This window comes from Mobula hypostoma, chromosome 4 (genome assembly GCF_963921235.1).
Source record: "Mobula hypostoma chromosome 4, sMobHyp1.1, whole genome shotgun sequence".
Classification (NCBI taxonomy): domain Eukaryota; kingdom Metazoa; phylum Chordata; class Chondrichthyes; order Myliobatiformes; family Myliobatidae; genus Mobula; species Mobula hypostoma.
The window spans coordinates 80,136,669-80,148,870 of record NC_086100.1 but is presented as its reverse complement, the minus strand read 5'-3'; positions in this window follow the sequence as shown (position 1 = coordinate 80,148,870).

Genomic DNA, 12,202 nt, shown 5'->3' with positions numbered 1-12,202 from the left:
GCTTTGAGGAAGCAAAGCAACAGATGGTGATGTAGGGAGATTTAAGGAATGCTTTTATTGGAAATTATATTCAGTGATACTAACATGATGAACTCAGGTAATCTTTCTTTTACATATTTTTCTTGTATCATAAGATGAAAAGAAAACACAGGTACCAATATATATTTAAAATAATGTGAAGAATAGGCCTAATATCCAAAAAGTATAAATATTATTTCAATAAGTGCATTCACTGGGTAAATTTTAGTACAGTTTATTGCCAAATTTAGATATGAATCTGTAAACTATATCCTTAAAACTGCAGGAACAGCATTTGCCTTCAGAGCATACACTTACTCGAGCTAATCTTAGTAGAACATAGATTAAAAACATGTAGAGGCAATAGTAGGTGGTTGATGGTTAATGTGCACTTAGCAGTTTGAAGATTGTGGTTCTGATAAGAATCTACTAGTCATTTGGCCACTGTGAGTTCTCCGCAGTGCTGAGATTGTTCGGAGAAGTTGATGGGAATGGAGGTTGAATAAATTTCAGATCAATGTCAGATTCATAAGAAAGACCAGTTGATCCCCAGCACGGATTTGGTGGGCTGAAGGGCTTGCTTTCATGTTGCATATCTCTCTGACTTTATAGCTCGTCTAGTGAAAGGCATGCTAATCGGATTTCTGCTGTGACCATCCTCATATGCAGTCCACTGCACAAGATTTTTTTAACTTACAGAGTTAACAAGAACACAAGCGCAATTCAGGATTCTCCTGAACACTTAATTTTTAAAAAAATTTATTAATTACAGCGTAGAATAGACCTTTTCGGCCCTTCTAGCCGTCTGCCCAGCATTCTCCTAATTACAATGATCAATTAACCTAGCAACCAGTACGTCTTTGGACTGTGGGAGGAATCCCACACAGTCATGGGGAGAAATTTCCAATTCCTTACAGGCAGCAGTGGGAATTGAACCCAGGTCACCTGTACTGTAAAGTATTGTGCTAACCACTACAATATTGTGCCACCTGCATTCACGGCGGAGTGCTGTCTCGAACCTCAATACAGTGGAGTTTCGAAGTTCAGTGTAATTGCATTACTATATTTAGCATTATTGACAGAGGGTATTGTTAATTTATTTATTTGTTTGTTTGTTGTTTATTTATTGAGATACAGCATAACGTTCTCCAAAGAGAGAACTTTAGAGGCCCTTCTGTCCCTTCAAGCCATACCATCCTGTAATCTCCCAATTTAGCCCTAGCCTAATCATGAAACAAATTACAATGACCAATTAACTTATCAACTGGTGCATCTTTGGTTCATGAGAGGAAACCAGAGCACCCAGAAGCAACCCAAGTGGTAATGGCGAGAACGTATAAACTCCTTGCAGGCAGCACAGCGAATGGGCAAGTTGCTTTCATAAAATAAAAATAATGTCTTTTTTAAACTGTGTTCTTCTAGATATATCATAGGAAACCTGTGTTCTTCTAGATACATTATAGGACATAGTAATTAGGTACAATGTATTGGAGGCCACCTAAGATTCCTATCACATTTTTCACTTGGTGCCATAAAACATTAAATACAACATTTCAATATCCCATTATGATCATAGTCAGACAGAGAAGCAATTAAGGAAAAACAAATATTAATTGGGGTGGAAGAATTTAAGCACAGAACAATTTTTTAAATAAAATTAAGACTACAAGATTTATAAATGAAATATCCTTACAAAAATGCTCTGTTTATATAGAGTTAAGTGATTGGGCATCATCTGCAAAGACTGATCAACCAGAAAAGAAAATTCTGAAATTTAAATGAATGCCTCTGGCCATACTTTAAAGCCCCAAAATAATCTTCATTTTTTTAGCTTATAAGTACAGTTGAAAGCATTTGAAAGGTTAACTGTATTTCTATCCTGACAGATAAACTGATATCACTTACCAGTGATGAATTTATCCACCTCTTCCAGCCTGCATGAACTTTTTCAAAATAGAACAATATACCCACCAATTTGACGTCCTAATTCCTACTCGTACACAGTCACAGTAAAAGAGGGAAAATATTGTTGGTGAATCAAGTTAGTTCACTTGATCGGCTATTAAGTCAAATGAAGGCAGGAAAGTTATCTTCACCAAGTTATAATACCTGGAAATTCAATTCTACATAAAAAAAATTGTCTGTTTGAAGTCCGGGCAAAAAGAATTGCAGATGCTTTTAATGTGTTGATGCAGAATGAGAGTACTGTTTCAATGAAAGATCTAATGCAGTGGTCCCCAACCTCCGGCCTGCGGACCGATACCGGGCCGCGAAGCATGCAGGGATGCAGCGATAGCCGGAATGCACCCAGCACATCTTTAAGAAAAAAGCCAAAATAAACAAGCCAAAAAAATTCCGGCTACCACTGCATCCCTGCATGCTTCGTGGCCCGGAGGTTGGGGACCACTGACCTAATGTATAACCCTTTCTGATTGCAACAGAAGATGAACTAATTGCACTGAATGGACTGAAAATCATTTGTGAAAAGTAGACATTGCTGTCAAAGCCAGGATTTATTGTCCATCCTTAATTGCTCTTGAAAGTGATGAGTCATCTACTTGAGCTGCTGGCTCTCCCTCTGTGTTGTAAGGTGTAAGGAATTTATATCAAGGCAATGAAAGAATGGTGATATATTCCCAATATGTGAGAGGCTTGGAGAGGTAATTACCATCTCCTGCAAAATGTTTAGGGAGGAGTTGTCGGGAAGACACAGAGAGTTGATATAGCATATCTCCCATTTGGTAGCCTTGGTGAGCACTTGGTGGGAAATGTGAAAATTTAAGCAATAGAATATATTGTTATTCAAGATATCAGCTTTTAATGTTGTCAGTGTTGTGCTCAGCAAGTGGACAATATTTCAGCTCACTCCTCACTTGGGAGTGAGTTGGAATATTGGAGATCCAGGAGTTTACTCCTTTCATGCAGAATTGACTGCTTATATCCAGAGCAGTATGCGGTTTTCCAGTTGAATTTCAGGCCATATATGATAGGTGGAATATTGCACAGGTATTAATTAGGGCCAACTATTGATGGCAACAAAATCCCACGTTAATTGGTAGTTATACCTACTGAATAATCAGGTTAATAAATCTTTAAAAAGTCACAGTAGGCAGAAAATGGCCCAAGTTAAATCTTTAATAGATTCTCAGGAATGACTCACCTAAACTGTGAAAATAGAACAGAGATGACATTGAAAAATGCTTGAATTTGGAAAATTTCCAAGCTTACAAAGGTACTGAGCTGTTGGGAATGGCGGTGAGTGGCAGGATGGGTATACAGGAATATTGTTGAGGCATGTTATTCTTAGAAGATGTTTTATTTTAAAAGGTGCCATTGATTCCGGATACAATTAGTGTAAAATATTTCCACTGAAATAGTGTACAGAAAGTCACAGCCCATGGATGATACAAAAGAAAAGTGAATCAAAGGATTTTGCTTGATGTGGCTCTGGTTATGCTCTAATGCCTCTCTTTCTCACTTCCAACTACTCTTCCTAATCTGCTTCTGGATCTGCCATTTAATTCAGCTCCAGACCCGCTGAGGACAACCATACTTGACTTCGGATCAAACAAAGAACTGCAACATCTGGTGACAGATGAGACAAGGACCTACTAAACATGCTCAAAGCCTGCATAGCTTGGCAAGTCAGACTGATGATTAACATAAACTGCCTTTGGACAACCTGCCTTTAGTAAGGATATTGGACGTAATCATCAGTCGAGGTTTCAACTCTATTTAAAGAAGTTCAGAAACTGGCAGGTATTTACTCTACAGGTGTTTTCAAAGAACATGACCGTGTGGAAGAAGCTTCCTCTTTGCTTCTATCAGATTAGTTCACACACAGTGATACCAGTTCTGAGAAAAGACGACACCCAACATATTAGATTAGATTAGATTAGATTATGAGGACACTTAGTCCCCGTTTATTGTTATTTAGAAATGCATGCATTAAAAAATGATACAATGTTCCTCCAGTATGATATCACAGAAACACAAGACAGACCAAGACTAAAACTGAGAAAAACCACATAATTATAACATATAGTTACAACAGTGCAAAGCAATACCATAATTTGATAAGAGCAGACCATGGGCACAGTAAAAAAAAGTCTGAAGTCCCGATAGCCCCAACATCTCACGCAGGTGGTAGAAGGAAGAAACTCTCCCTGCCATGAGCTTCCAGCGCCGCAAACTTGCCGATGCAGCATCCTGGAAGCACCCGACCACAGTCCAACTCTGAGTCCGTCCGAAAACTTTGAGCCTCCGACACCGAGCTCCGAGCACCATCTCTGCCGAACGCTTCGACCCCGACCCCGGCCGCCAAGCAACAGGCAAAACCGAGGATTTGGGGCCTTCCCCTCCAGAGATTTCATATCACACAGTAGCAGCGGCAGTGAAGCAGGCATTTCAGAAGTTTCACCAGATGTTCCTCCGTGCTGTCACGTCTGCTTCCATCAAATCAGAATTGTGCACGGCCTCCTACTTGACAGATTACAGATATTCATCACCGGAGAGATATCAAGCATCTTAGAAAATCTTGCCAAGCCTGAATCTATGATAAATAAACACAGTATATCCACTCGCAAGTTACCCACCATCCCAATTCACGCCTAATACTATTGTGAATAGCTTTCCCTTAATTTAGCACTTTCACCCAAGAAACAAAAATGTTTAATGCTAAGAGCTTTTACTTTTTAAAAACTATTTACACTTTTTCAAATGTTTCTAAATGTCTGTGATCTGAGAATAGTGATAAGCTTTCCTTCTTACACAAAGTCAGTGTGTTTTAAGGGTTGAGCCTGACTACCACCATTCATCCTCCTCCTCAGCTCAGTCATCACCAATAATCTTGAATGTATTTCAGAATAACAGAGAGAAGAGCCATAGGACAGCACAGCAACTGCAAGCAGCTGATGCTTTCTGTGCAGTTTTGCTTGTCCTTATATGGCAACCTGGGCTCATATTGGACATACTCAACATCAGACTCCACATACAAACACATTGGCTGTCACAGTTTAAAGGAGAAGGTGGGATAAATACAAAAAAATGTAAGAGAAGCAGAATTAACATTTCATATGGAAGGCTCATAATCAGAGCTGGAAAAGAGTGAAGAAAGAAGATGTCATATTCTCTTCTTGCTACTCCTAGGAGGTACAGGAGCCTTAAGTCCCAAATCATCAGGGTCAGGAACAATTATTAGCCTACAGCCATCAGACTCCTGAAACAGAGTGGATAACTTCACTCATGTCAACTCTGAATTGATTCCCTAACCGATGGACTCATTTTCAAGGACTCCACAACTCATGCGCTCAGTATTATTTATTTATTTTTAATTATTTGCTCAATTTGTATTCTTCGCACATTGGTTGTCAATTCTTGTTACTTTTAGTTTTTCATAAATTCTATTCTATTCATTATTTTCCTATAAATGCCTGCAAGAAAATGAATATCAAGGTAGCACACGGTGACATATACAGACATTGATAATAAATTTACGTTGACTTTGAAAACAAGTTTGTTTTAAGCCGCAGGGAGGATAGTGGAGGGATAGAGAAAATGAGGAGAATGTGTTCAGTAAGGTGAGACCAAGGCTGCGATGGGGATAAGTTGTTGATGAAGCTTCCTGATTGATAATTATAGAGAGAAAAAATAAACAGAAAGACAGGCTGAAGGAAATGCCCAATGGTAAAGCCAGTGTTAGTGGGAAGAGAAAGTCTGATTTATATTACAGATGGAAAACTGTCAGTTCTGATACAAACGAGAAAACAAGTTATCCAAATCTGTATTCATGTGGAATATTGGTTTACACCTTGTCTGATATTGCACTCTTCTGATTTCAAAGAAAAATAAAACCAGACAGGATATCAAACCAATGTTGAATTAATGTTATGGCTTTCCTGAAATGCAGTCTGTGTCAATATTGGTTTAATGATGTCTCATTCCTATCTGTTTCAGAAGAAATGGAATAATTTGTCAATTTCTATGTAATCTTTTTATCAAAAAAGGGATGACAATTACAGTCTAATACTCTGCCTGCTTCCATGTGACATTTACAGAAACAATTTCAGGCAATGAAATCTGTACAGTCTCACAAAACAATCCTATTCCCCCAGTGGCTTTTCCTGTAACCTACTCTTCCACTTTTTCATCAACTCCCTTTACTTTCTACCATTCACCTACACAGCAGCCAATCAAACTACTAAATCCCACATCCGTTTTGATACAGGAGGAAATGCAGACCGTGCAAACTGCACACTGGCAGTGGTAGCAGCAAAGAATGAACCTGGATCATTGAGACTGTTCTAACAGCTGTGTCACTGTGTCACTCACGAAGCTGTTGCTTATACATCATTCCAACACACTGGATGCCGGAAAAAAAATGAAGGCTGGTTTGCATTTAAACAACTTTAGGAAACTTAAAAGTGTTTTATGACCAATTAAGTACTTTTGAAGCATTGGTGCTGTGATATGAAACACGGCAGCCAATTTGCACACCACAAGGTTCCACAAATAGCACTGAACTAATTGACCAATTAGTCTGTTTCAGTGATGTTAGCTGAGGGATAAATATTGGCCTGGACACCAGGAGTTTTGACCCATCTTTCTTCAAAGTTACACTGTGGAATCTATCATTTCTATCACAGAAGTCAGAAAGAGTCTTGTGTTCGATGTAGCACTCACAATATAGAATGCTTCAATAGGGCCTTGAGTGTCATTCCAGATTACGTGCTGAAATGCCAGGAGAACACATCAGATACAGAAGAGTTAAATACTTTTACATATTAGTAGGAAAGAAACCATGTCCAAACTGCAGCTGGGAAATACTACAGTCTACCAGCAACATCCATCCTAATGATTAAAAACATTTTTAATAAACGTCAGGGTGTTTCTTGGAAACTATTGAAAAAACATGCTTGCTTTTGAAATGTGTTTGTAATGAGCAGAATTATTCATTTGGAGTCAACAGGGAGAAAATTTAGAGCTATGATTTCTTTCTGCATTGTCTTAATGGCACAACGTGACTATAGCTAAAATATTTGGACTGATTAGTCATAGCATTGAAGCCCACATGTTCTTCATATTGATTTTGCTTGTTGCTAATAACTGAACAGTAAAGATGATATATAATTTTCCTGCTCCTTTTTCTGCTCAAAAACAATACCTGTGTGCAATGGCAAGTCTGGGCCTTGAGTAAATCAGTAGAACTAGAAAAATGCCAACAAAAGCAAAAGACAGTGGCAAGGCAAAAATAAAAAGTAGCTCCTGTCAAAAATGACATTAAAACTCTCAGTGACCATGCTACTTCCAGGAATGTCCAGGGTTCAATGAAGTTAGGAGGATGGATGGACCTTGGTGATGACCCAATGTAATGGAACGACTGACTAAAGGACATAACCAAGCTTATGAGAGCTTGGAGGGTGTTCAGAATGATCTTCTTGGGCAGATTTGAAACTTGCAGCACATCATGTGATGTAGCTGCAACATGCATTGAAATACGCAAACACGAGGAATTCTGCGGATGCTGGAAGTTCAAGCAACACGCATCAACGTTGCTGGTGAACGCAGCAGGCCAGGCAGCATCTCTAGGAAGAGGTACAGTCGACGTTTCGGGCCAAGACCCTTCATCAGGACTAACTGAAGGAAGAGCTAGTAAGAGATTTGAAAGTGGGAGGGGGAGGGGGAGATCCAAAATGATAGGAGAAGACAGGAGGGGGAGGGATGGGGCCAAGAGCTGGACAGGTGATTGGCAAAAAGGATATGAGAAGATCATGGGACAGAAGGCCCAGGGAGAAGGAAAAGGGGGAGGGGGGGAAAAACCCAGAGGATGGGCAAGGGGTATAGTCAGAGGGACAGAGGGAGAAAGAGGAGAGAGAGAGAGAAAGAATGTGTGTATATAAATAAATAACGAATGGGGTACAAGGGGGAGGTGGGGCATTAGCGGAAGTTAGAGAAGTAAATGTTCATGCCATCAGGTTGGAGGCTACCCAGACGGAATATAAGGTGATGTTCCTCCAACCTGAGTGTGGCTTCATCTCATATCCCTTTTGCCTATCACCTGTCCAGCTCTTGGCTCCATCCCTCCCCCTCCTGTCTTCTCCTATCATTTTGGATCTCCCCCTCCCCCTCCCACTTTCAAATCTCTTACTAGCTCTTCCTTCAGTTAGTCCTGACGAAGGGTCTTGGCCTGAAACGTCAACTGTACCTCTTCCTAGAGATGCTGCCTGGCCTGCTGCATTCACCAGCAACTTTGATGTGTGTTACATGCATTGAAATAATTCTCTTTGTGAGTAAGTGAGAGCGGTTACTAAGGGAAAGGTGTGGAGTCCAATGTGAACAGTTCCACAGCATCAGAAGTGGAGACCTTCTGAATTAAAAGAAATTATAATTGATGATGTTTATACTGTACATAAACAGTGATCATACCAGAATGGAATTCATGTGAGCGTTCCCCTTCTACAGGGACTAACCTCATTAGTTTGTGGGGGCTGGGGAGTGGTGGGATACCTTTCCTGTGAAAGAGCAAGTCATGCATTTTATGTTTGGTGTGCAGTTTCTCAAACAACCCAAATGAAAGACTTTTGCTTGTTCAGTTATTGAAAGAGTAAACCAATTTGTTGATGGTCAGAGCTGGCAAAATGATATATGCAATTGAAGAGCAACTTCTTTTTCTTCAAAATGTCTCAAAGATTCCATTTTACCTGAAAGATTTTAACTCTGTATTTGAAAGGAATGAATGGGTCTGACTTTCAATGGGGAACGTGTATATACTATCACAATACCCCTGATTACCAGAACATCCAAAGGCATTTCTTTGACCATTGACCAAATAACATGAGCATATTAGCAGCAACATAAAAGATAGGGCAATTGATTTTCATCCCCCTTCACTGTGATTGCGTAGTATAAAATGCCAGTGTTGCAGATATCACTGCAAAACAAGAAATTTGATGTAATCTAATTCAGTAATAATAAACCTGATTCTAATTGTTTCTACTGACATGATTATTATTTCAGGACACGAAACAGTTATCTCACTCAGCATTCACCTCATTTCCCAGAAACAGAAGGGAATTTCATTAGCCCATGTAACTCAGGGACCAAGCCCTGACAGTAACAGGTCTCAAGGAACTGAAGTACTGTTGGGATGGTTGCACATTATGCTAATCTGCTTGCTAAAATAAGGTTCAATGCAAGTTCCTTAACATATGTTATGAGTAACAATGCTTCTTCAGGTCTCATGACAATCATTGGCTCACACTTTCCACAGCAGTCCCAAGAGAACTTCTATATTTATGCCTTCACAAAATTTACCTTTATCTGCTTGGGCCTGTGGATTGCTGTGCTGCCACATAAATTGAATAAAATGAGACACTTCATCATGACTAATGAATGCTCTCGGACCGAAAGGTCGACTGTTTACTCTTTTCCATAGATGCTGCCTGGCCTTCTGAGTTCCTCCAGCATTTTATGTGTGTTGCAAAAATCAGGCTTTGTCACCTTGTCCTTGACAAGTTGTTCACTCAAAATCTGTGCGCTTCTTCCATTTTGCTCAGTGAAGTCACACAACTTGATGTGATTAGAGAATTGGGACAAAAGAACCATTGTTTCTCTGCTGCCATCAATTTTTGAATTGTAATTAGGTACAATAAACTTATTAGCCCAGAGGTAGATAGTCATAGAATGATACAACACGGAAACAGGCCCTTCAGCCCATCATGACCGCACTTGTCATCTACCACCCAATTCGTGATCTCCTTGCATCCTTGTAGTATGTAGTAGAACAAAGAAAGCACGGTGAAGCATAGTCTAGCTCTACTGCATCCTTTGTGAGAGGATTCGAGTACAGGAGCAGGGAGGTACTACTGCAGTTGTACAAGGCCTTGGTGAGACCACACCTGGAGTATTGTGTGCAGTTTTGGTCTCCTAATCTGAGGAAAGACATCTTTGCCATAGAGGGAGTACAAAGAAGGTTCACCAGATTGATTCCTGGGATGGCAAGACTTTCATATGAAGAAAGACTGGATGAACTGGGCTTGTACTCGTTGGAATTTAGAAGATTGAGGGGGGATCTGATTGAAACGTATAAGATCCTAAAGGGATTGGACAGGCTAGATGCAGGAAGATTGTTCCCGATGTTGGGGAAGTCCAGAACGAGGGGTCACAGTTGAGGATAGAGGGGAAGCCTTTTAGGACCGAGATTAGGAAAAACTTCTTCACACAGAGAGTGGTGAATCTGTGGAATTCTCTGCCACAGGAAACAGTTGAGGCCAGTTCATTGGCTATATTTAAGAGGGAGTTAGATATGGCCCTTGTGGCTATGGGGGTCAAGGGGTATGGAGGGAAGGCTGGGGCGGGGTTCTGAGTTGGATGATCAGCCATGTCATAATAAATGGCGGTGCAGGCTCAAAGGGCCGAATGGCCTACTCCTGCACCTGTTTTCTATGTTTCTATGTTTCTATGTATATGTGATGATCAGAATACTGCACAATATTCCAAGTGCAGCTTAACAAGAGTTTTGTAAAATTGCAACATAGCATCCCGGTTTTATATTCTAAGCCCTGACTTATGAAGGGAAGCATGCCCTATGCCTTCATCGTTACCTTATCATGTGTTATATTGTGGTGGTGGCCCTTCCCACTGACCAGTAGCAGAAGAAGGAAGGAAAGAAAAAAAGAGGGAAGAACAAGAGTAGTGGTGGTGTAAGTAAACTCTCCACAACTCTTCTCCAGTGATCACTTCCCATTTCCAAGCTTGCCTTCACCAGCTGCGATCAATCCACTGGAGTCCTGTCTCCCTCTCACTGCTCTTGGAGGAAATTGCCTATGGTCGATCTGTCTCTCTCTCTCTCTCCCTCTTGGTCAATGATGCCAGAGTCGTGGGGTCTTGGGCAAAGTTTAATCAGTGCCGTTTGTGGATTGGGCTCTGTAGTTTATGTTATCATGTGCTTCTGGTTCTGGCTCCTCCTTTTTTGTTGTTATTTTCTGTAGTTTTCATCATGGTGGACTGGCTCTGCAGCGAACGAAGCAGCGCCGATCTGTACTGAATACTCCTGGACTGTTTTAATAACTTGTAGCTTGATGTTTTATATTCTGTGTTTTTCACTCTTTTATTGTGCTGTTTGTATGTTGGGGATTTGATGTGTTTCTTCGAATGGGGTCCATGGTTTTCTTCGTTTCGTAGCTGTCTGTGGGAAGACAAATCTCAGAGCTGTAAGTTACACACACATTTTGATAATAAATTTACTTTCAATCTTTGAATCTTTGTCTCATCTGATGGACAACATTTTTTGAAAGCGAAGGCCAGGGTGGTGAATCTACGGCATGCGTGCCCAGGATAGCATGCAAATATATTTTGTTAGCATGTGACATGCAGTGCTGCCCTTCAATTCTTTAAAAGCCACACATAATAAAAAGATGCATAATGATTTTCTTGGGATTTCAGTGATGTTTGGTCTTCAGAAAAGACAGCATCTTGTCTCATATATCAAGCTGGCTTTATACTGAAAATGTTTCTCTCTTTCTCTCTGTGCAAAATTTGACTGTTCATGATTTTAACTTTGATTCTGATCTTTTTGAGAGCTAAAAAGACTACAACAGAAGTATTTTATTGCTTTTAAAATAGCTTAACACCTTCCTCTTCCTCACCCACCCACCCACCCACCCCTTAGGTCCCTGAAACCATGCATGAAGTAAGGTCTTCTTTCCTTATTTCCAGAGGAGCTTTCAGAAAACTGAATGTCACACTCTTAAACCTTCTTTCCTGAAGGAAGTGAATGAAAACCAAACTCCAACAAGTAAGAAGAAGTATAATTAAAAAAAACCAGAAATAAAAAGAATATAGGAAATCTTTGCAAATCAGACAGCTTTTGTGGAAAGGGAACATTTTAGTTTAATTACCCGTAACCAGATGCAGAAAAGTGGGAAAACAAGCACATCTAAATTTGTAATGAAGAGGAAGTGATGGACAGAAGAAGTGATGTCTATAATATGGTGAAGACCATGATTGACCAGTAGACACTTACTTTTGGTGCTTTTGGTGTTTCTAGAGAAGGAAGTGATTATTTGTTAATTGGTGCTGATGTCTTGAGGAGAATGTAAATAGAGTAGGATGAATGAGGACTATAGAGAAAAAAATAACATGTTGGAGTTGTAATACGCATAGCACTGCAGTTGCTGGAAATCTG